At 49.4% G+C, this 21,209-nt stretch overlaps 35 non-coding genes across 35 annotated transcripts; all 35 read right to left on the reverse strand.

The window, feature by feature from the left end:
- Positions 1-587: 587 nt before the first annotated feature.
- On the reverse strand, positions 588-669 carry Trnas-cga. Its single transcript has one exon. It is a non-coding gene; the product is annotated as a tRNA-Ser (tRNA).
- Positions 670-807: 138 nt separating this feature from the next.
- On the reverse strand, positions 808-880 carry Trnak-uuu. The gene has a single exon. It is a non-coding gene; the product is annotated as a tRNA-Lys (tRNA).
- Positions 881-1,408: 528 nt separating this feature from the next.
- On the reverse strand, positions 1,409-1,481 carry Trnaf-gaa. The gene has a single exon. It is a non-coding gene; the product is annotated as a tRNA-Phe (tRNA).
- A 558-nt stretch (positions 1,482-2,039) lies between these two features.
- Positions 2,040-2,121, reverse strand: Trnas-uga. The gene has a single exon. It is a non-coding gene; the product is annotated as a tRNA-Ser (tRNA).
- A 691-nt stretch (positions 2,122-2,812) lies between these two features.
- Trnas-cga lies at positions 2,813-2,894 on the reverse strand. The gene has a single exon. It is a non-coding gene; the product is annotated as a tRNA-Ser (tRNA).
- A 138-nt stretch (positions 2,895-3,032) lies between these two features.
- On the reverse strand, positions 3,033-3,105 carry Trnak-uuu. The gene has a single exon. It is a non-coding gene; the product is annotated as a tRNA-Lys (tRNA).
- Positions 3,106-3,633: 528 nt separating this feature from the next.
- On the reverse strand, positions 3,634-3,706 carry Trnaf-gaa. The gene has a single exon. It is a non-coding gene; the product is annotated as a tRNA-Phe (tRNA).
- A 558-nt stretch (positions 3,707-4,264) lies between these two features.
- Trnas-uga lies at positions 4,265-4,346 on the reverse strand. Its single transcript has one exon. It is a non-coding gene; the product is annotated as a tRNA-Ser (tRNA).
- A 691-nt stretch (positions 4,347-5,037) lies between these two features.
- Positions 5,038-5,119, reverse strand: Trnas-cga. Its single transcript has one exon. It is a non-coding gene; the product is annotated as a tRNA-Ser (tRNA).
- Positions 5,120-5,257: 138 nt separating this feature from the next.
- Positions 5,258-5,330, reverse strand: Trnak-uuu. Its single transcript has one exon. It is a non-coding gene; the product is annotated as a tRNA-Lys (tRNA).
- Positions 5,331-5,858: 528 nt separating this feature from the next.
- Positions 5,859-5,931, reverse strand: Trnaf-gaa. The gene has a single exon. It is a non-coding gene; the product is annotated as a tRNA-Phe (tRNA).
- A 558-nt stretch (positions 5,932-6,489) lies between these two features.
- Positions 6,490-6,571, reverse strand: Trnas-uga. The gene has a single exon. It is a non-coding gene; the product is annotated as a tRNA-Ser (tRNA).
- Positions 6,572-7,262: 691 nt separating this feature from the next.
- On the reverse strand, positions 7,263-7,344 carry Trnas-cga. The gene has a single exon. It is a non-coding gene; the product is annotated as a tRNA-Ser (tRNA).
- Positions 7,345-7,482: 138 nt separating this feature from the next.
- Trnak-uuu lies at positions 7,483-7,555 on the reverse strand. Its single transcript has one exon. It is a non-coding gene; the product is annotated as a tRNA-Lys (tRNA).
- Positions 7,556-8,083: 528 nt separating this feature from the next.
- Positions 8,084-8,156, reverse strand: Trnaf-gaa. Its single transcript has one exon. It is a non-coding gene; the product is annotated as a tRNA-Phe (tRNA).
- A 558-nt stretch (positions 8,157-8,714) lies between these two features.
- Trnas-uga lies at positions 8,715-8,796 on the reverse strand. Its single transcript has one exon. It is a non-coding gene; the product is annotated as a tRNA-Ser (tRNA).
- A 691-nt stretch (positions 8,797-9,487) lies between these two features.
- On the reverse strand, positions 9,488-9,569 carry Trnas-cga. Its single transcript has one exon. It is a non-coding gene; the product is annotated as a tRNA-Ser (tRNA).
- A 138-nt stretch (positions 9,570-9,707) lies between these two features.
- Positions 9,708-9,780, reverse strand: Trnak-uuu. Its single transcript has one exon. It is a non-coding gene; the product is annotated as a tRNA-Lys (tRNA).
- A 528-nt stretch (positions 9,781-10,308) lies between these two features.
- Positions 10,309-10,381, reverse strand: Trnaf-gaa. Its single transcript has one exon. It is a non-coding gene; the product is annotated as a tRNA-Phe (tRNA).
- A 558-nt stretch (positions 10,382-10,939) lies between these two features.
- Trnas-uga lies at positions 10,940-11,021 on the reverse strand. The gene has a single exon. It is a non-coding gene; the product is annotated as a tRNA-Ser (tRNA).
- A 691-nt stretch (positions 11,022-11,712) lies between these two features.
- Trnas-cga lies at positions 11,713-11,794 on the reverse strand. The gene has a single exon. It is a non-coding gene; the product is annotated as a tRNA-Ser (tRNA).
- Positions 11,795-11,932: 138 nt separating this feature from the next.
- Trnak-uuu lies at positions 11,933-12,005 on the reverse strand. Its single transcript has one exon. It is a non-coding gene; the product is annotated as a tRNA-Lys (tRNA).
- Positions 12,006-12,533: 528 nt separating this feature from the next.
- Trnaf-gaa lies at positions 12,534-12,606 on the reverse strand. The gene has a single exon. It is a non-coding gene; the product is annotated as a tRNA-Phe (tRNA).
- Positions 12,607-13,164: 558 nt separating this feature from the next.
- Positions 13,165-13,246, reverse strand: Trnas-uga. The gene has a single exon. It is a non-coding gene; the product is annotated as a tRNA-Ser (tRNA).
- A 691-nt stretch (positions 13,247-13,937) lies between these two features.
- On the reverse strand, positions 13,938-14,019 carry Trnas-cga. The gene has a single exon. It is a non-coding gene; the product is annotated as a tRNA-Ser (tRNA).
- Positions 14,020-14,157: 138 nt separating this feature from the next.
- Trnak-uuu lies at positions 14,158-14,230 on the reverse strand. The gene has a single exon. It is a non-coding gene; the product is annotated as a tRNA-Lys (tRNA).
- A 528-nt stretch (positions 14,231-14,758) lies between these two features.
- Trnaf-gaa lies at positions 14,759-14,831 on the reverse strand. Its single transcript has one exon. It is a non-coding gene; the product is annotated as a tRNA-Phe (tRNA).
- A 558-nt stretch (positions 14,832-15,389) lies between these two features.
- Positions 15,390-15,471, reverse strand: Trnas-uga. Its single transcript has one exon. It is a non-coding gene; the product is annotated as a tRNA-Ser (tRNA).
- Positions 15,472-16,162: 691 nt separating this feature from the next.
- Positions 16,163-16,244, reverse strand: Trnas-cga. The gene has a single exon. It is a non-coding gene; the product is annotated as a tRNA-Ser (tRNA).
- A 138-nt stretch (positions 16,245-16,382) lies between these two features.
- Trnak-uuu lies at positions 16,383-16,455 on the reverse strand. The gene has a single exon. It is a non-coding gene; the product is annotated as a tRNA-Lys (tRNA).
- A 528-nt stretch (positions 16,456-16,983) lies between these two features.
- On the reverse strand, positions 16,984-17,056 carry Trnaf-gaa. The gene has a single exon. It is a non-coding gene; the product is annotated as a tRNA-Phe (tRNA).
- A 558-nt stretch (positions 17,057-17,614) lies between these two features.
- On the reverse strand, positions 17,615-17,696 carry Trnas-uga. Its single transcript has one exon. It is a non-coding gene; the product is annotated as a tRNA-Ser (tRNA).
- Positions 17,697-18,387: 691 nt separating this feature from the next.
- Trnas-cga lies at positions 18,388-18,469 on the reverse strand. Its single transcript has one exon. It is a non-coding gene; the product is annotated as a tRNA-Ser (tRNA).
- Positions 18,470-18,607: 138 nt separating this feature from the next.
- Positions 18,608-18,680, reverse strand: Trnak-uuu. The gene has a single exon. It is a non-coding gene; the product is annotated as a tRNA-Lys (tRNA).
- A 528-nt stretch (positions 18,681-19,208) lies between these two features.
- Trnaf-gaa lies at positions 19,209-19,281 on the reverse strand. Its single transcript has one exon. It is a non-coding gene; the product is annotated as a tRNA-Phe (tRNA).
- Between the last annotated feature and the right edge of the window lie 1,928 nt (positions 19,282-21,209).

A 21,209-nucleotide genomic window follows, 5' to 3' on the forward strand; every position in this document is an offset into this window, starting at 1 on the left:
CGTTACGAAAGTGTATTAATTTTCGCCCAGACAGGGACTTGAACCCAGGACCCTTTGTTTGAAAGCCTAACGCTCTACCGACTCAGCTATGCGGGCCCACGCACGAGCATTATCGTACAGCTGCGTGGTGTGCGAGTGATTCGCATGTTGTAATTACTGGCTTATGGCTCCAATGGCGACTTCACCGACTTCCCACTGACGCACCGCTGACGCTAGTTTTCTGTCGTCTTAAAACGATGGGCATACCTCCAAGCAACTGCGAGATCTTATGAAAAGAAACGCTGCACCACTGCCTTAGCCGCGCTCGAATGATTGAATTGCGATTCTTAAAAAGAAATGAATGTTCGCTCTGTCCAACACTTTCGAGCACATCTGTGTACTCACGATCTCAGCGACGGCTTTCTGCAGTCCCAGCATCAGCGCGAGGTGAACCGATGGCCACAGTAAGCAGCGGTCGTCGCGAAACTCAGTATTCTTAAACGGAAACTTTCGTCTTGTTGAGAATGGCGTCACTGGTTTGCACCCGCATTCGCCCACGCATGTCACAGGTGTGCGAAAATTTTTGCTCCTCTTTACGCAAAATCGCACGCAGCCGGTAGGATTCGAACCTACGCTCCCAGAGGGAATCTGATTTCGAGTCAGACGCCTTAACCACTCGGCCACGACTGCCGGTAGCGCGGTGTTGTCCCGACACATGCAACTGCTACTGTTTAAAGCACTGTGGTGTCAGAAACAGGCGTAGCTGCATTATTTTCCGTAGCGTTTCCACCGCTACCAGACGAATCGCTACCAAAGTATTAAAATTTCCGCCCGGACAGGGACTTGAACCCTGGACCCTTAGGTTAAAAGCCTAATGCTCTACCGACTGAGCTATCCGGGCTCACGCGACGCTGTGAAACCTCCCACGATGCACAACTCACGTCCTTTACTGCTGTGCAATCGCTGCATGGGGCCGTTACTAATAAAACGTCGCCTAAATGCTGTCTGCAAACTTATCGCGATAAGCTCGTAACACACTACCGAAGACTGCTGACACACGATGCAACAACAAATTGCAGGAGTCGTTACGTCTCATACGTTGGAGCAGCGAATTTACATGTTTTGTCGACACTCACTGGGCAATTGGAAAATTCGCAAGCATTTCGAATGCAATGTTTCCCACGTTTTCGCTCATTTCACGGTTCCGTTGAAGACGTTCTTCACCACCTGACACAGAAAAAGGAACGCAGTCGGTAGGACTTTTTTGATTCTTTTGCTTCTAAGGGAGTCAGTTGTCTAGTGAGTTCCTCTTATGGCATGCACTAGACAACCAGAACACCTACAGGAGAGAGTCATTGTTGTTGTCAGCGGTAGTTGCATTATCACCAACGCAGAGCAATTCCATTGGCGTCGCATCAAAACGAGTACCTGCCGAAACCCGGGATCGAACCAGGGACCTTTAGATCTTCAGTCTAACGCTCTCCCAACTGAGCTATTTCGGCTGACGTTGAACGGTGCTGTTTGCATGTGTTCGTCAAACTCTGCCTCGTTGCCAATTTCACAGTCACCTTCGTCTGATAAGACACAGGGACGCTGAAAGGCGAGCAGCCGATGCAGTGAAGTCCCACACACATTTCTTCTGCTTCCATCATCGTAACAAGCAAACATGTCGACTCGATTCGTGTAATATTCACTTCGCTGACTTCACGTGACGCCGCGCTGACGCTAGAAAACCCGTGCTATATCGATGCCAGGGGCAACTCATGTGCAGAGAACGACACAAGAAGGAGTGAGCCTCTCCACCGTATGAGAGGCAGTTTCTAGCAGATACACACGGTAAAACATTCGACTTGCGTTAGCTCATAAATTGCTACACGTCATCGTCTGCAAGCTAAAATGGACTGTGAGACGAGGAGATGAGCTGCGGCTTCTGGACGCGACTGTAACGCTGCGCCCTGGATCAAATAGTACTGCACATTGCTGGTGACCCACGTGTTTAGTAGTGACGCAACTGCTAGGATGCAGCTGAAACGTCCATCTTTTGAGAGCGAGAAAATTTTCGCAGTCGGCAGGACTCGAACCTACGCTCCCAGAGGGAATCTGATTTCAAGTCAGACGCCTTAACCACTCGGCCACGACTGCCGGTGGCAGAAGCGACTCCCGACAAGTGAAACCGCCACCTTTACAAGCAATCTGATGGCAGAAAACGGCGTGGCCTCACTCTTTTCCGTAGGGTTTCCATTAGCCGTTACGAAAGTGTATTAATTTTCGCCCAGACAGGGACTTGAACCCAGGACCCTTTGTTTGAAAGCCTAACGCTCTACCGACTCAGCTATGCGGGCCCACGCACGAGCATTATCGTACAGCTGCGTGGTGTGCGAGTGATTCGCATGTTGTAATTACTGGCTTATGGCTCCAATGGCGACTTCACCGACTTCCCACTGACGCACCGCTGACGCTAGTTTTCTGTCGTCTTAAAACGATGGGCATACCTCCAAGCAACTGCGAGATCTTATGAAAAGAAACGCTGCACCACTGCCTTAGCCGCGCTCGAATGATTGAATTGCGATTCTTAAAAAGAAATGAATGTTCGCTCTGTCCAACACTTTCGAGCACATCTGTGTACTCACGATCTCAGCGACGGCTTTCTGCAGTCCCAGCATCAGCGCGAGGTGAACCGATGGCCACAGTAAGCAGCGGTCGTCGCGAAACTCAGTATTCTTAAACGGAAACTTTCGTCTTGTTGAGAATGGCGTCACTGGTTTGCACCCGCATTCGCCCACGCATGTCACAGGTGTGCGAAAATTTTTGCTCCTCTTTACGCAAAATCGCACGCAGCCGGTAGGATTCGAACCTACGCTCCCAGAGGGAATCTGATTTCGAGTCAGACGCCTTAACCACTCGGCCACGACTGCCGGTAGCGCGGTGTTGTCCCGACACATGCAACTGCTACTGTTTAAAGCACTGTGGTGTCAGAAACAGGCGTAGCTGCATTATTTTCCGTAGCGTTTCCACCGCTACCAGACGAATCGCTACCAAAGTATTAAAATTTCCGCCCGGACAGGGACTTGAACCCTGGACCCTTAAGTTAAAAGCCTAATGCTCTACCGACTGAGCTATCCGGGCTCACGCGACGCTGTGAAACCTCCCACGATGCACAACTCACGTCCTTTACTGCTGTGCAATCGCTGCATGGGGCCGTTACTAATAAAACGTCGCCTAAATGCTGTCTGCAAACTTATCGCGATAAGCTCGTAACACACTACCGAAGACTGCTGACACACGATGCAACAACAAATTGCAGGAGTCGTTACGTCTCATACGTTGGAGCAGCGAATTTACATGTTTTGTCGACACTCACTGGGCAATTGGAAAATTCGCAAGCATTTCGAATGCAATGTTTCCCACGTTTTCGCTCATTTCACGGTTCCGTTGAAGACGTTCTTCACCACCTGACACAGAAAAAGGAACGCAGTCGGTAGGACTTTTTTGATTCTTTTGCTTCTAAGGGAGTCAGTTGTCTAGTGAGTTCCTCTTATGGCATGCACTAGACAACCAGAACACCTACAGGAGAGAGTCATTGTTGTTGTCAGCGGTAGTTGCATTATCACCAACGCAGAGCAATTCCATTGGCGTCGCATCAAAACGAGTACCTGCCGAAACCCGGGATCGAACCAGGGACCTTTAGATCTTCAGTCTAACGCTCTCCCAACTAAGCTATTTCGGCTGACGTTGAACGGTGCTGTTTGCATGTGTTCGTCAAACTCTGCCTCGTTGCCAATTTCACAGTCACCTTCGTCTGATAAGACACAGGGACGCTGAAAGGCGAGCAGCCGATGCAGTGAAGTCCCACACACATTTCTTCTGCTTCCATCATCGTAACAAGCAAACATGTCGACTCGATTCGTGTAATATTCACTTCGCTGACTTCACGTGACGCCGCGCTGGCGCTAGAAAACCCGTGCTATATCGATGCCAGGGGCAACTCATGTGCAGAGAACGACACAAGAAGGAGTGAGCCTCTCCACCGTATGAGAGGCAGTTTCTAGCAGATACACACGGTAAAACATTCGACTTGCGTTAGCTCATAAATTGCTACACGTCATCGTCTGCAAGCTAAAATGGACTGTGAGACGAGGAGATGAGCTGCGGCTTCTGGACGCGACTGTAACGCTGCGCCCTGGATCAAATAGTACTGCACATTGCTGGTGACCCACGTGTTTAGTAGTGACGCAACTGCTAGGATGCAGCTGAAACGTCCATCTTTTGAGAGCGAGAAAATTTTCGCAGTCGGCAGGACTCGAACCTACGCTCCCAGAGGGAATCTGATTTCAAGTCAGACGCCTTAACCACTCGGCCACGACTGCCGTTGGCAGAAGCGACTCCCGACAAGTGAAACCGCCACCTTTACAAGCAATCTGATGGCAGAAAACGGCGTGGCCTCACTCTTTTCCGTAGGGTTTCCATTAGCCGTTACGAAAGTGTATTAATTTTCGCCCAGACAGGGACTTGAACCCAGGACCCTTTGTTTGAAAGCCTAACGCTCTACCGACTCAGCTATGCGGGCCCACGCACGAGCATTATCGTACAGCTGCGTGGTGTGCGAGTGATTCGCATGTTGTAATTACTGGCTTATGGCTCCAATGGCGACTTCACCGACTTCCCACTGACGCACCGCTGACGCTAGTTTTCTGTCGTCTTAAAACGATGGGCATACCTCCAAGCAACTGCGAGATCTTATGAAAAGAAACGCTGCACCACTGCCTTAGCCGCGCTCGAATGATTGAATTGCGATTCTTAAAAAGAAATGAATGTTCGCTCTGTCCAACACTTTCGAGCACATCTGTGTACTCACGATCTCAGCGACGGCTTTCTGCAGTCCCAGCATCAGCGCGAGGTGAACCGATGGCCACAGTAAGCAGCGGTCGTCGCGAAACTCAGTATTCTTAAACGGAAACTTTCGTCTTGTTGAGAATGGCGTCACTGGTTTGCACCCGCATTCGCCCACGCATGTCACAGGTGTGCGAAAATTTTTGCTCCTCTTTACGCAAAATCGCACGCAGCCGGTAGGATTCGAACCTACGCTCCCAGAGGGAATCTGATTTCGAGTCAGACGCCTTAACCACTCGGCCACGACTGCCGGTAGCGCGGTGTTGTCCCGACACATGCAACTGCTACTGTTTAAAGCACTGTGGTGTCAGAAACAGGCGTAGCTGCATTATTTTCCGTAGCGTTTCCACCGCTACCAGACGAATCGCTACCAAAGTATTAAAATTTCCGCCCGGACAGGGACTTGAACCCTGGACCCTTAGGTTAAAAGCCTAATGCTCTACCGACTGAGCTATCCGGGCTCACGCGACGCTGTGAAACCTCCCACGATGCACAACTCACGTCCTTTACTGCTGTGCAATCGCTGCATGGGGCCGTTACTAATAAAACGTCGCCTAAATGCTGTCTGCAAACTTATCGCGATAAGCTCGTAACACACTACCGAAGACTGCTGACACACGATGCAACAACAAATTGCAGGAGTCGTTACGTCTCATACGTTGGAGCAGCGAATTTACATGTTTTGTCGACACTCACTGGGCAATTGGAAAATTCGCAAGCATTTCGAATGCAATGTTTCCCACGTTTTCGCTCATTTCACGGTTCCGTTGAAGACGTTCTTCACCACCTGACACAGAAAAAGGAACGCAGTCGGTAGGACTTTTTTGATTCTTTTGCTTCTAAGGGAGTCAGTTGTCTAGTGAGTTCCTCTTATGGCATGCACTAGACAACCAGAACACCTACAGGAGAGAGTCATTGTTGTTGTCAGCGGTAGTTGCATTATCACCAACGCAGAGCAATTCCATTGGCGTCGCATCAAAACGAGTACCTGCCGAAACCCGGGATCGAACCAGGGACCTTTAGATCTTCAGTCTAACGCTCTCCCAACTGAGCTATTTCGGCTGACGTTGAACGGTGCTGTTTGCATGTGTTCGTCAAACTCTGCCTCGTTGCCAATTTCACAGTCACCTTCGTCTGATAAGACACAGGGACGCTGAAAGGCGAGCAGCCGATGCAGTGAAGTCCCACACACATTTCTTCTGCTTCCATCATCGTAACAAGCAAACATGTCGACTCGATTCGTGTAATATTCACTTCGCTGACTTCACGTGACGCCGCGCTGGCGCTAGAAAACCCGTGCTATATCGATGCCAGGGGCAACTCATGTGCAGAGAACGACACAAGAAGGAGTGAGCCTCTCCACCGTATGAGAGGCAGTTTCTAGCAGATACACACGGTAAAACATTCGACTTGCGTTAGCTCATAAATTGCTACACGTCATCGTCTGCAAGCTAAAATGGACTGTGAGACGAGGAGATGAGCTGCGGCTTCTGGACGCGACTGTAACGCTGCGCCCTGGATCAAATAGTACTGCACATTGCTGGTGACCCACGTGTTTAGTAGTGACGCAACTGCTAGGATGCAGCTGAAACGTCCATCTTTTGAGAGCGAGAAAATTTTCGCAGTCGGCAGGACTCGAACCTACGCTCCCAGAGGGAATCTGATTTCAAGTCAGACGCCTTAACCACTCGGCCACGACTGCCGTTGGCAGAAGCGACTCCCGACAAGTGAAACCGCCACCTTTACAAGCAATCTGATGGCAGAAAACGGCGTGGCCTCACTCTTTTCCGTAGGGTTTCCATTAGCCGTTACGAAAGTGTATTAATTTTCGCCCAGACAGGGACTTGAACCCAGGACCCTTTGTTTGAAAGCCTAACGCTCTACCGACTCAGCTATGCGGGCCCACGCACGAGCATTATCGTACAGCTGCGTGGTGTGCGAGTGATTCGCATGTTGTAATTACTGGCTTATGGCTCCAATGGCGACTTCACCGACTTCCCACTGACGCACCGCTGACGCTAGTTTTCTGTCGTCTTAAAACGATGGGCATACCTCCAAGCAACTGCGAGATCTTATGAAAAGAAACGCTGCACCACTGCCTTAGCCGCGCTCGAATGATTGAATTGCGATTCTTAAAAAGAAATGAATGTTCGCTCTGTCCAACACTTTCGAGCACATCTGTGTACTCACGATCTCAGCGACGGCTTTCTGCAGTCCCAGCATCAGCGCGAGGTGAACCGATGGCCACAGTAAGCAGCGGTCGTCGCGAAACTCAGTATTCTTAAACGGAAACTTTCGTCTTGTTGAGAATGGCGTCACTGGTTTGCACCCGCATTCGCCCACGCATGTCACAGGTGTGCGAAAATTTTTGCTCCTCTTTACGCAAAATCGCACACAGCCGGTAGGATTCGAACCTACGCTCCCAGAGGGAATCTGATTTCGAGTCAGACGCCTTAACCACTCGGCCACGACTGCCGGTAGCGCGGTGTTGTCCCGACACATGCAACTGCTACTGTTTAAAGCACTGTGGTGTCAGAAACAGGCGTAGCTGCATTATTTTCCGTAGCGTTTCCACCGCTACCAGACGAATCGCTACCAAAGTATTAAAATTTCCGCCCGGACAGGGACTTGAACCCTGGACCCTTAGGTTAAAAGCCTAATGCTCTACCGACTGAGCTATCCGGGCTCACGCGACGCTGTGAAACCTCCCACGATGCACAACTCACGTCCTTTACTGCTGTGCAATCGCTGCATGGGGCCGTTACTAATAAAACGTCGCCTAAATGCTGTCTGCAAACTTATCGCGATAAGCTCGTAACACACTACCGAAGACTGCTGACACACGATGCAACAACAAATTGCAGGAGTCGTTACGTCTCATACGTTGGAGCAGCGAATTTACATGTTTTGTCGACACTCACTGGGCAATTGGAAAATTCGCAAGCATTTCGAATGCAATGTTTCCCACGTTTTCGCTCATTTCACGGTTCCGTTGAAGACGTTCTTCACCACCTGACACAGAAAAAGGAACGCAGTCGGTAGGACTTTTTTGATTCTTTTGCTTCTAAGGGAGTCAGTTGTCTAGTGAGTTCCTCTTATGGCATGCACTAGACAACCAGAACACCTACAGGAGAGAGTCATTGTTGTTGTCAGCGGTAGTTGCATTATCACCAACGCAGAGCAATTCCATTGGCGTCGCATCAAAACGAGTACCTGCCGAAACCCGGGATCGAACCAGGGACCTTTAGATCTTCAGTCTAACGCTCTCCCAACTGAGCTATTTCGGCTGACGTTGAACGGTGCTGTTTGCATGTGTTCGTCAAACTCTGCCTCGTTGCCAATTTCACAGTCACCTTCGTCTGATAAGACACAGGGACGCTGAAAGGCGAGCAGCCGATGCAGTGAAGTCCCACACACATTTCTTCTGCTTCCATCATCGTAACAAGCAAACATGTCGACTCGATTCGTGTAATATTCACTTCGCTGACTTCACGTGACGCCGCGCTGGCGCTAGAAAACCCGTGCTATATCGATGCCAGGGGCAACTCATGTGCAGAGAACGACACAAGAAGGAGTGAGCCTCTCCACCGTATGAGAGGCAGTTTCTAGCAGATACACACGGTAAAACATTCGACTTGCGTTAGCTCATAAATTGCTACACGTCATCGTCTGCAAGCTAAAATGGACTGTGAGACGAGGAGATGAGCTGCGGCTTCTGGACGCGACTGTAACGCTGCGCCCTGGATCAAATAGTACTGCACATTGCTGGTGACCCACGTGTTTAGTAGTGACGCAACTGCTAGGATGCAGCTGAAACGTCCATCTTTTGAGAGCGAGAAAATTTTCGCAGTCGGCAGGACTCGAACCTACGCTCCCAGAGGGAATCTGATTTCAAGTCAGACGCCTTAACCACTCGGCCACGACTGCCGTTGGCAGAAGCGACTCCCGACAAGTGAAACCGCCACCTTTACAAGCAATCTGATGGCAGAAAACGGCGTGGCCTCACTCTTTTCCGTAGAGTTTCCATTAGCCGTTACGAAAGTGTATTAATTTTCGCCCAGACAGGGACTTGAACCCAGGACCCTTTGTTTGAAAGCCTAACGCTCTACCGACTCAGCTATGCGGGCCCACGCACGAGCATTATCGTACAGCTGCGTGGTGTGCGAGTGATTCGCATGTTGTAATTACTGGCTTATGGCTCCAATGGCGACTTCACCGACTTCCCACTGACGCACCGCTGACGCTAGTTTTCTGTCGTCTTAAAACGATGGGCATACCTCCAAGCAACTGCGAGATCTTATGAAAAGAAACGCTGCACCACTGCCTTAGCCGCGCTCGAATGATTGAATTGCGATTCTTAAAAAGAAATGAATGTTCGCTCTGTCCAACACTTTCGAGCACATCTGTGTACTCACGATCTCAGCGACGGCTTTCTGCAGTCCCAGCATCAGCGCGAGGTGAACCGATGGCCACAGTAAGCAGCGGTCGTCGCGAAACTCAGTATTCTTAAACGGAAACTTTCGTCTTGTTGAGAATGGCGTCACTGGTTTGCACCCGCATTCGCCCACGCATGTCACAGGTGTGCGAAAATTTTTGCTCCTCTTTACGCAAAATCGCACGCAGCCGGTAGGATTCGAACCTACGCTCCCAGAGGGAATCTGATTTCGAGTCAGACGCCTTAACCACTCGGCCACGACTGCCGGTAGCGCGGTGTTGTCCCGACACATGCAACTGCTACTGTTTAAAGCACTGTGGTGTCAGAAACAGGCGTAGCTGCATTATTTTCCGTAGCGTTTCCACCGCTACCAGACGAATCGCTACCAAAGTATTAAAATTTCCGCCCGGACAGGGACTTGAACCCTGGACCCTTAGGTTAAAAGCCTAATGCTCTACCGACTGAGCTATCCGGGCTCACGCGACGCTGTGAAACCTCCCACGATGCACAACTCACGTCCTTTACTGCTGTGCAATCGCTGCATGGGGCCGTTACTAATAAAACGTCGCCTAAATGCTGTCTGCAAACTTATCGCGATAAGCTCGTAACACACTACCGAAGACTGCTGACACACGATGCAACAACAAATTGCAGGAGTCGTTACGTCTCATACGTTGGAGCAGCGAATTTACATGTTTTGTCGACACTCACTGGGCAATTGGAAAATTCGCAAGCATTTCGAATGCAATGTTTCCCACGTTTTCGCTCATTTCACGGTTCCGTTGAAGACGTTCTTCACCACCTGACACAGAAAAAGGAACGCAGTCGGTAGGACTTTTTTGATTCTTTTGCTTCTAAGGGAGTCAGTTGTCTAGTGAGTTCCTCTTATGGCATGCACTAGACAACCAGAACACCTACAGGAGAGAGTCATTGTTGTTGTCAGCGGTAGTTGCATTATCACCAACGCAGAGCAATTCCATTGGCGTCGCATCAAAACGAGTACCTGCCGAAACCCGGGATCGAACCAGGGACCTTTAGATCTTCAGTCTAACGCTCTCCCAACTGAGCTATTTCGGCTGACGTTGAACGGTGCTGTTTGCATGTGTTCGTCAAACTCTGCCTCGTTGCCAATTTCACAGTCACCTTCGTCTGATAAGACACAGGGACGCTGAAAGGCGAGCAGCCGATGCAGTGAAGTCCCACACACATTTCTTCTGCTTCCATCATCGTAACAAGCAAACATGTCGACTCGATTCGTGTAATATTCACTTCGCTGACTTCACGTGACGCCGCGCTGGCGCTAGAAAACCCGTGCTATATCGATGCCAGGGGCAACTCATGTGCAGAGAACGACACAAGAAGGAGTGAGCCTCTCCACCGTATGAGAGGCAGTTTCTAGCAGATACACACGGTAAAACATTCGACTTGCGTTAGCTCATAAATTGCTACACGTCATCGTCTGCAAGCTAAAATGGACTGTGAGACGAGGAGATGAGCTGCGGCTTCTGGACGCGACTGTAACGCTGCGCCCTGGATCAAATAGTACTGCACATTGCTGGTGACCCACGTGTTTAGTAGTGACGCAACTGCTAGGATGCAGCTGAAACGTCCATCTTTTGAGAGCGAGAAAATTTTCGCAGTCGGCAGGACTCGAACCTACGCTCCCAGAGGGAATCTGATTTCAAGTCAGACGCCTTAACCACTCGGCCACGACTGCCGGTGGCAGAAGCGACTCCCGACAAGTGAAACCGCCACCTTTACAAGCAATCTGATGGCAGAAAACGGCGTGGCCTCACTCTTTTCCGTAGGGTTTCCATTAGCCGTTACGAAAGTGTATTAATTTTCGCCCAGACAGGGACTTGAACCCAGGACCCTTTGTTTGAAAGCCTAACGCTCTACCGACTCAGCTATGCGGGCCCACGCACGAGCATTATCGTACAGCTGCGTGGTGTGCGAGTGATTCGCATGTTGTAATTACTGGCTTATGGCTCCAATGGCGACTTCACCGACTTCCCACTGACGCACCGCTGACGCTAGTTTTCTGTCGTCTTAAAACGATGGGCATACCTCCAAGCAACTGCGAGATCTTATGAAAAGAAACGCTGCACCACTGCCTTAGCCGCGCTCGAATGATTGAATTGCGATTCTTAAAAAGAAATGAATGTTCGCTCTGTCCAACACTTTCGAGCACATCTGTGTACTCACGATCTCAGCGACGGCTTTCTGCAGTCCCAGCATCAGCGCGAGGTGAACCGATGGCCACAGTAAGCAGCGGTCGTCGCGAAACTCAGTATTCTTAAACGGAAACTTTCGTCTTGTTGAGAATGGCGTCACTGGTTTGCACCCGCATTCGCCCACGCATGTCACAGGTGTGCGAAAATTTTTGCTCCTCTTTACGCAAAATCGCACGCAGCCGGTAGGATTCGAACCTACGCTCCCAGAGGGAATCTGATTTCGAGTCAGACGCCTTAACCACTCGGCCACGACTGCCGGTAGCGCGGTGTTGTCCCGACACATGCAACTGCTACTGTTTAAAGCACTGTGGTGTCAGAAACAGGCGTAGCTGCATTATTTTCCGTAGCGTTTCCACCGCTACCAGACGAATCGCTACCAAAGTATTAAAATTTCCGCCCGGACAGGGACTTGAACCCTGGACCCTTAGGTTAAAAGCCTAATGCTCTACCGACTGAGCTATCCGGGCTCACGCGACGCTGTGAAACCTCCCACGATGCACAACTCACGTCCTTTACTGCTGTGCAATCGCTGCATGGGGCCGTTACTAATAAAACGTCGCCTAAATGCTGTCTGCAAACTTATCGCGATAAGCTCGTAACACACTACCGAAGACTGCTGACACACGATGCAACAACAAATTGCAGGAGTCGTTACGTCTCATACGTTGGAGCAGCGAATTTACATGTTTTGTCGACACTCACTGGGCAATTGGAAAATTCGCAAGCATTTCGAATGCAATGTTTCCCACGTTTTCGCTCATTTCACGGTTCCGTTGAAGACGTTCTTCACCACCTGACACAGAAAAAGGAACGCAGTCGGTAGGACTTTTTTGATTCTTTTGCTTCTAAGGGAGTCAGTTGTCTAGTGAGTTCCTCTTATGGCATGCACTAGACAACCAGAACACCTACAGGAGAGAGTCATTGTTGTTGTCAGCGGTAGTTGCATTATCACCAACGCAGAGCAATTCCATTGGCGTCGCATCAAAACGAGTACCTGCCGAAACCCGGGATCGAACCAGGGACCTTTAGATCTTCAGTCTAACGCTCTCCCAACTGAGCTATTTCGGCTGACGTTGAACGGTGCTGTTTGCATGTGTTCGTCAAACTCTGCCTCGTTGCCAATTTCACAGTCACCTTCGTCTGATAAGACACAGGGACGCTGAAAGGCGAGCAGCCGATGCAGTGAAGTCCCACACACATTTCTTCTGCTTCCATCATCGTAACAAGCAAACATGTCGACTCGATTCGTGTAATATTCACTTCGCTGACTTCACGTGACGCCGCGCTGGCGCTAGAAAACCCGTGCTATATCGATGCCAGGGGCAACTCATGTGCAGAGAACGACACAAGAAGGAGTGAGCCTCTCCACCGTATGAGAGGCAGTTTCTAGCAGATACACACGGTAAAACATTCGACTTGCGTTAGCTCATAAATTGCTACACGTCATCGTCTGCAAGCTAAAATGGACTGTGAGACGAGGAGATGAGCTGCGGCTTCTGGACGCGACTGTAACGCTGCGCCCTGGATCAAATAGTACTGCACATTGCTGGTGACCCACGTGTTTAGTAGTGACGCAACTGCTAGGATGCAGCTGAAACGTCCATCTTTTGAGAGCGAGAAAATTTTCGCAGTCGGCAGGACTCGAACCTACGCTCCCAGAGGGAATCTGATTTCAAGTCAGACGCCTTAACCACTCGGCCACGACTGCCGGTGGCAGAAGCGACTCCCGACAAGTGAAACCGCCACCTTTACAAGCAATCTGATGGCAGAAAACGGCGTGGCCTCACTCTTTTCCGTAGGGTTTCCATTAGCCGTTACGAAAGTGTATTAATTTTCGCCCAGACAGGGACTTGAACCCAGGACCCTTTGTTTGAAAGCCTAACGCTCTACCGACTCAGCTATGCGGGCCCACGCACGAGCATTATCGTACAGCTGCGTGGTGTGCGAGTGATTCGCATGTTGTAATTACTGGCTTATGGCTCCAATGGCGACTTCACCGACTTCCCACTGACGCACCGCTGACGCTAGTTTTCTGTCGTCTTAAAACGATGGGCATACCTCCAAGCAACTGCGAGATCTTATGAAAAGAAACGCTGCACCACTGCCTTAGCCGCGCTCGAATGATTGAATTGCGATTCTTAAAAAGAAATGAATGTTCGCTCTGTCCAACACTTTCGAGCACATCTGTGTACTCACGATCTCAGCGACGGCTTTCTGCAGTCCCAGCATCAGCGCGAGGTGAACCGATGGCCACAGTAAGCAGCGGTCGTCGCGAAACTCAGTATTCTTAAACGGAAACTTTCGTCTTGTTGAGAATGGCGTCACTGGTTTGCACCCGCATTCGCCCACGCATGTCACAGGTGTGCGAAAATTTTTGCTCCTCTTTACGCAAAATCGCACGCAGCCGGTAGGATTCGAACCTACGCTCCCAGAGGGAATCTGATTTCGAGTCAGACGCCTTAACCACTCGGCCACGACTGCCGGTAGCGCGGTGTTGTCCCGACACATGCAACTGCTACTGTTTAAAGCACTGTGGTGTCAGAAACAGGCGTAGCTGCATTATTTTCCGTAGCGTTTCCACCGCTACCAGACGAATCGCTACCAAAGTATTAAAATTTCCGCCCGGACAGGGACTTGAACCCTGGACCCTTAGGTTAAAAGCCTAATGCTCTACCGACTGAGCTATCCGGGCTCACGCGACGCTGTGAAACCTCCCACGATGCACAACTCACGTCCTTTACTGCTGTGCAATCGCTGCATGGGGCCGTTACTAATAAAACGTCGCCTAAATGCTGTCTGCAAACTTATCGCGATAAGCTCGTAACACACTACCGAAGACTGCTGACACACGATGCAACAACAAATTGCAGGAGTCGTTACGTCTCATACGTTGGAGCAGCGAATTTACATGTTTTGTCGACACTCACTGGGCAATTGGAAAATTCGCAAGCATTTCGAATGCAATGTTTCCCACGTTTTCGCTCATTTCACGGTTCCGTTGAAGACGTTCTTCACCACCTGACACAGAAAAAGGAACGCAGTCGGTAGGACTTTTTTGATTCTTTTGCTTCTAAGGGAGTCAGTTGTCTAGTGAGTTCCTCTTATGGCATGCACTAGACAACCAGAACACCTACAGGAGAGAGTCATTGTTGTTGTCAGCGGTAGTTGCATTATCACCAACGCAGAGCAATTCCATTGGCGTCGCATCAAAACGAGTACCTGCCGAAACCCGGGATCGAACCAGGGACCTTTAGATCTTCAGTCTAACGCTCTCCCAACTGAGCTATTTCGGCTGACGTTGAACGGTGCTGTTTGCATGTGTTCGTCAAACTCTGCCTCGTTGCCAATTTCACAGTCACCTTCGTCTGATAAGACACAGGGACGCTGAAAGGCGAGCAGCCGATGCAGTGAAGTCCCACACACATTTCTTCTGCTTCCATCATCGTAACAAGCAAACATGTCGACTCGATTCGTGTAATATTCACTTCGCTGACTTCACGTGACGCCGCGCTGGCGCTAGAAAACCCGTGCTATATCGATGCCAGGGGCAACTCATGTGCAGAGAACGACACAAGAAGGAGTGAGCCTCTCCACCGTATGAGAGGCAGTTTCTAGCAGATACACACGGTAAAACATTCGACTTGCGTTAGCTCATAAATTGCTACACGTCATCGTCTGCAAGCTAAAATGGACTGTGAGACGAGGAGATGAGCTGCGGCTTCTGGACGCGACTGTAACGCTGCGCCCTGGATCAAATAGTACTGCACATTGCTGGTGACCCACGTGTTTAGTAGTGACGCAACTGCTAGGATGCAGCTGAAACGTCCATCTTTTGAGAGCGAGAAAATTTTCGCAGTCGGCAGGACTCGAACCTACGCTCCCAGAGGGAATCTGATTTCAAGTCAGACGCCTTAACCACTCGGCCACGACTGCCGGTGGCAGAAGCGACTCCCGACAAGTGAAACCGCCACCTTTACAAGCAATCTGATGGCAGAAAACGGCGTGGCCTCACTCTTTTCCGTAGGGTTTCCATTAGCCGTTACGAAAGTGTATTAATTTTCGCCCAGACAGGGACTTGAACCCAGGACCCTTTGTTTGAAAGCCTAACGCTCTACCGACTCAGCTATGCGGGCCCACGCACGAGCATTATCGTACAGCTGCGTGGTGTGCGAGTGATTCGCATGTTGTAATTACTGGCTTATGGCTCCAATGGCGACTTCACCGACTTCCCACTGACGCACCGCTGACGCTAGTTTTCTGTCGTCTTAAAACGATGGGCATACCTCCAAGCAACTGCGAGATCTTATGAAAAGAAACGCTGCACCACTGCCTTAGCCGCGCTCGAATGATTGAATTGCGATTCTTAAAAAGAAATGAATGTTCGCTCTGTCCAACACTTTCGAGCACATCTGTGTACTCACGATCTCAGCGACGGCTTTCTGCAGTCCCAGCATCAGCGCGAGGTGAACCGATGGCCACAGTAAGCAGCGGTCGTCGCGAAACTCAGTATTCTTAAACGGAAACTTTCGTCTTGTTGAGAATGGCGTCACTGGTTTGCACCCGCATTCGCCCACGCATGTCACAGGTGTGCGAAAATTTTTGCTCCTCTTTACGCAAAATCGCACGCAGCCGGTAGGATTCGAACCTACGCTCCCAGAGGGAATCTGATTTCGAGTCAGACGCCTTAACCACTCGGCCACGACTGCCGGTAGCGCGGTGTTGTCCCGACACATGCAACTGCTACTGTTTAAAGCACTGTGGTGTCAGAAACAGGCGTAGCTGCATTATTTTCCGTAGCGTTTCCACCGCTACCAGACGAATCGCTACCAAAGTATTAAAATTTCCGCCCGGACAGGGACTTGAACCCTGGACCCTTAGGTTAAAAGCCTAATGCTCTACCGACTGAGCTATCCGGGCTCACGCGACGCTGTGAAACCTCCCACGATGCACAACTCACGTCCTTTACTGCTGTGCAATCGCTGCATGGGGCCGTTACTAATAAAACGTCGCCTAAATGCTGTCTGCAAACTTATCGCGATAAGCTCGTAACACACTACCGAAGACTGCTGACACACGATGCAACAACAAATTGCAGGAGTCGTTACGTCTCATACGTTGGAGCAGCGAATTTACATGTTTTGTCGACACTCACTGGGCAATTGGAAAATTCGCAAGCATTTCGAATGCAATGTTTCCCACGTTTTCGCTCATTTCACGGTTCCGTTGAAGACGTTCTTCACCACCTGACACAGAAAAAGGAACGCAGTCGGTAGGACTTTTTTGATTCTTTTGCTTCTAAGGGAGTCAGTTGTCTAGTGAGTTCCTCTTATGGCATGCACTAGACAACCAGAACACCTACAGGAGAGAGTCATTGTTGTTGTCAGCGGTAGTTGCATTATCACCAACGCAGAGCAATTCCATTGGCGTCGCATCAAAACGAGTACCTGCCGAAACCCGGGATCGAACCAGGGACCTTTAGATCTTCAGTCTAACGCTCTCCCAACTGAGCTATTTCGGCTGACGTTGAACGGTGCTGTTTGCATGTGTTCGTCAAACTCTGCCTCGTTGCCAATTTCACAGTCACCTTCGTCTGATAAGACACAGGGACGCTGAAAGGCGAGCAGCCGATGCAGTGAAGTCCCACACACATTTCTTCTGCTTCCATCATCGTAACAAGCAAACATGTCGACTCGATTCGTGTAATATTCACTTCGCTGACTTCACGTGACGCCGCGCTGGCGCTAGAAAACCCGTGCTATATCGATGCCAGGGGCAACTCATGTGCAGAGAACGACACAAGAAGGAGTGAGCCTCTCCACCGTATGAGAGGCAGTTTCTAGCAGATACACACGGTAAAACATTCGACTTGCGTTAGCTCATAAATTGCTACACGTCATCGTCTGCAAGCTAAAATGGACTGTGAGACGAGGAGATGAGCTGCGGCTTCTGGACGCGACTGTAACGCTGCGCCCTGGATCAAATAGTACTGCACATTGCTGGTGACCCACGTGTTTAGTAGTGACGCAACTGCTAGGATGCAGCTGAAACGTCCATCTTTTGAGAGCGAGAAAATTTTCGCAGTCGGCAGGACTCGAACCTACGCTCCCAGAGGGAATCTGATTTCAAGTCAGACGCCTTAACCACTCGGCCACGACTGCCGTTGGCAGAAGCGACTCCCGACAAGTGAAACCGCCACCTTTACAAGCAATCTGATGGCAGAAAACGGCGTGGCCTCACTCTTTTCCGTAGGGTTTCCATTAGCCGTTACGAAAGTGTATTAATTTTCGCCCAGACAGGGACTTGAACCCAGGACCCTTTGTTTGAAAGCCTAACGCTCTACCGACTCAGCTATGCGGGCCCACGCACGAGCATTATCGTACAGCTGCGTGGTGTGCGAGTGATTCGCATGTTGTAATTACTGGCTTATGGCTCCAATGGCGACTTCACCGACTTCCCACTGACGCACCGCTGACGCTAGTTTTCTGTCGTCTTAAAACGATGGGCATACCTCCAAGCAACTGCGAGATCTTATGAAAAGAAACGCTGCACCACTGCCTTAGCCGCGCTCGAATGATTGAATTGCGATTCTTAAAAAGAAATGAATGTTCGCTCTGTCCAACACTTTCGAGCACATCTGTGTACTCACGATCTCAGCGACGGCTTTCTGCAGTCCCAGCATCAGCGCGAGGTGAACCGATGGCCACAGTAAGCAGCGGTCGTCGCGAAACTCAGTATTCTTAAACGGAAACTTTCGTCTTGTTGAGAATGGCGTCACTGGTTTGCACCCGCATTCGCCCACGCATGTCACAGGTGTGCGAAAATTTTTGCTCCTCTTTACGCAAAATCGCACACAGCCGGTAGGATTCGAACCTACGCTCCCAGAGGGAATCTGATTTCGAGTCAGACGCCTTAACCACTCGGCCACGACTGCCGGTAGCGCGGTGTTGTCCCGACACATGCAACTGCTACTGTTTAAAGCACTGTGGTGTCAGAAACAGGCGTAGCTGCATTATTTTCCGTAGCGTTTCCACCGCTACCAGACGAATCGCTACCAAAGTATTAAAATTTCCGCCCGGACAGGGACTTGAACCCTGGACCCTTAGGTTAAAAGCCTAATGCTCTACCGACTGAGCTATCCGGGCTCACGCGACGCTGTGAAACCTCCCACGATGCACAACTCACGTCCTTTACTGCTGTGCAATCGCTGCATGGGGCCGTTACTAATAAAACGTCGCCTAAATGCTGTCTGCAAACTTATCGCGATAAGCTCGTAACACACTACCGAAGACTGCTGACACACGATGCAACAACAAATTGCAGGAGTCGTTACGTCTCATACGTTGGAGCAGCGAATTTACATGTTTTGTCGACACTCACTGGGCAATTGGAAAATTCGCAAGCATTTCGAATGCAATGTTTCCCACGTTTTCGCTCATTTCACGGTTCCGTTGAAGACGTTCTTCACCACCTGACACAGAAAAAGGAACGCAGTCGGTAGGACTTTTTTGATTCTTTTGCTTCTAAGGGAGTCAGTTGTCTAGTGAGTTCCTCTTATGGCATGCACTAGACAACCAGAACACCTACAGGAGAGAGTCATTGTTGTTGTCAGCGGTAGTTGCATTATCACCAACGCAGAGCAATTCCATTGGCGTCGCATCAAAACGAGTACCTGCCGAAACCCGGGATCGAACCAGGGACCTTTAGATCTTCAGTCTAACGCTCTCCCAACTGAGCTATTTCGGCTGACGTTGAACGGTGCTGTTTGCATGTGTTCGTCAAACTCTGCCTCGTTGCCAATTTCACAGTCACCTTCGTCTGATAAGACACAGGGACGCTGAAAGGCGAGCAGCCGATGCAGTGAAGTCCCACACACATTTCTTCTGCTTCCATCATCGTAACAAGCAAACATGTCGACTCGATTCGTGTAATATTCACTTCGCTGACTTCACGTGACGCCGCGCTGACGCTAGAAAACCCGTGCTATATCGATGCCAGGGGCAACTCATGTGCAGAGAACGACACAAGAAGGAGTGAGCCTCTCCACCGTATGAGAGGCAGTTTCTAGCAGATACACACGGTAAAACATTCGACTTGCGTTAGCTCATAAATTGCTACACGTCATCGTCTGCAAGCTAAAATGGACTGTGAGACGAGGAGATGAGCTGCGGCTTCTGGACGCGACTGTAACGCTGCGCCCTGGATCAAATAGTACTGCACATTGCTGGTGACCCACGTGTTTAGTAGTGACGCAACTGCTAGGATGCAGCTGAAACGTCCATCTTTTGAGAGCGAGAAAATTTTCGCAGTCGGCAGGACTCGAACCTACGCTCCCAGAGGGAATCTGATTTCAAGTCAGACGCCTTAACCACTTTTTTTTTTTTTTTTTTTTTTTTTTTTTTTTTTTTTTTTTTTTTTTTTTTTTTTGGGCCTCCCATCTCCCCATACAGCCCATCCATTCGCTCACCTTTTTTGCCTTCTTCGGCTAGCTTCGATGCTATACTCTTGTGATGCTATTTCACTGTGGATATTCTGAAATGTATAGTTGTTATATTTTGATTCCTTTGTGTTTGAAGTGAGATTGAAAATTTTTTTTTTATTGTTGTTTTTGTTTTTTTGTTGTTGTTTTTTTGTTGTTTTTTTTGTGTGTTCTTTTTGTTTTTATTTTTGTTTCTGTTAATATTGTTTATTGATTTTACTGCATGCGGAGTTGCAGGGTGCCGACGTCATTCAAAGCTCGTCTTCTCGAAAGTTTGTTATGCCGTTGGCTTCCCCAAGCGATGGCTTGGACTAGTCTGATATATTCCATTTTTGTTGGGTGGTTTCCCAAGTCGCCTTCTCTTAGCTCCGAACGACTCAGGCGCCAAAAACTGCGCTCTGCATACGAATGTGGAAAAGAGAAATGATGAAATCCATGTTGCCGCGGAATGATTTGAAGAAGAAGGAAAGAAAAAAATGAAGAAATAAATCCTGTTTCATCTTCCCTCGTCGACGTCAAATAAATAAAGAAGCAAGTAATGTTCGCAGTTGAGTGAAACGGATACATCTTCCATGTAAGTTTGCAAACATAAAACATAAACGAAAAACCCAGTGGACACCACGTCCAAACGAATGGTCAGCTTCACCATCCATGTTGGGAGAATGTAAATCAAATTCCTGCTGAATTAACGGAGACGAAGGGCTAGGTTAAACAAGACATTTAAAACACCAAGCATGAACATTCCCAATCAGTGACTACTGCAGACACCATGAGTGTCGACTTTGTTCCTTTTCTTCTTTTTCGTTGTTTCATTGTTTTCGTTGAACATATTTGGTTTTTTTTTTATTTATTTTTTTTTATTTGTAATTTATTTATTGAGATTTTTATTTATATTTGATAAGGTGGATGTATACGTGGCCGTGGAAGAAACCTTACTGAATTCGTTTACAGGGTCGTGATTTGGAGCGCTAAGATATAATTTGCAAACTTTTGCCTATGTTTGACATCCTGCATTAGCAGTTGTGCCTGTGTGGCGAGGTAGAATCTGTAGTCCAGGTATGAACGCCCCTCCTGGGCGCCAAGTAAGTAACATAGGGTGTGTCCAGCCAACCACGTCCAGGTGTTTGCCTTGGTTGTGGGGTAGTACGCGTCGTCGGGTTGGAGCACGGACGTAAGAGAGATGTGCCGTCGTGCC

The sequence above is a fragment of the Schistocerca americana genome, chromosome 3 (genome assembly GCF_021461395.2).
Source record: "Schistocerca americana isolate TAMUIC-IGC-003095 chromosome 3, iqSchAmer2.1, whole genome shotgun sequence".
Classification (NCBI taxonomy): domain Eukaryota; kingdom Metazoa; phylum Arthropoda; class Insecta; order Orthoptera; family Acrididae; genus Schistocerca; species Schistocerca americana.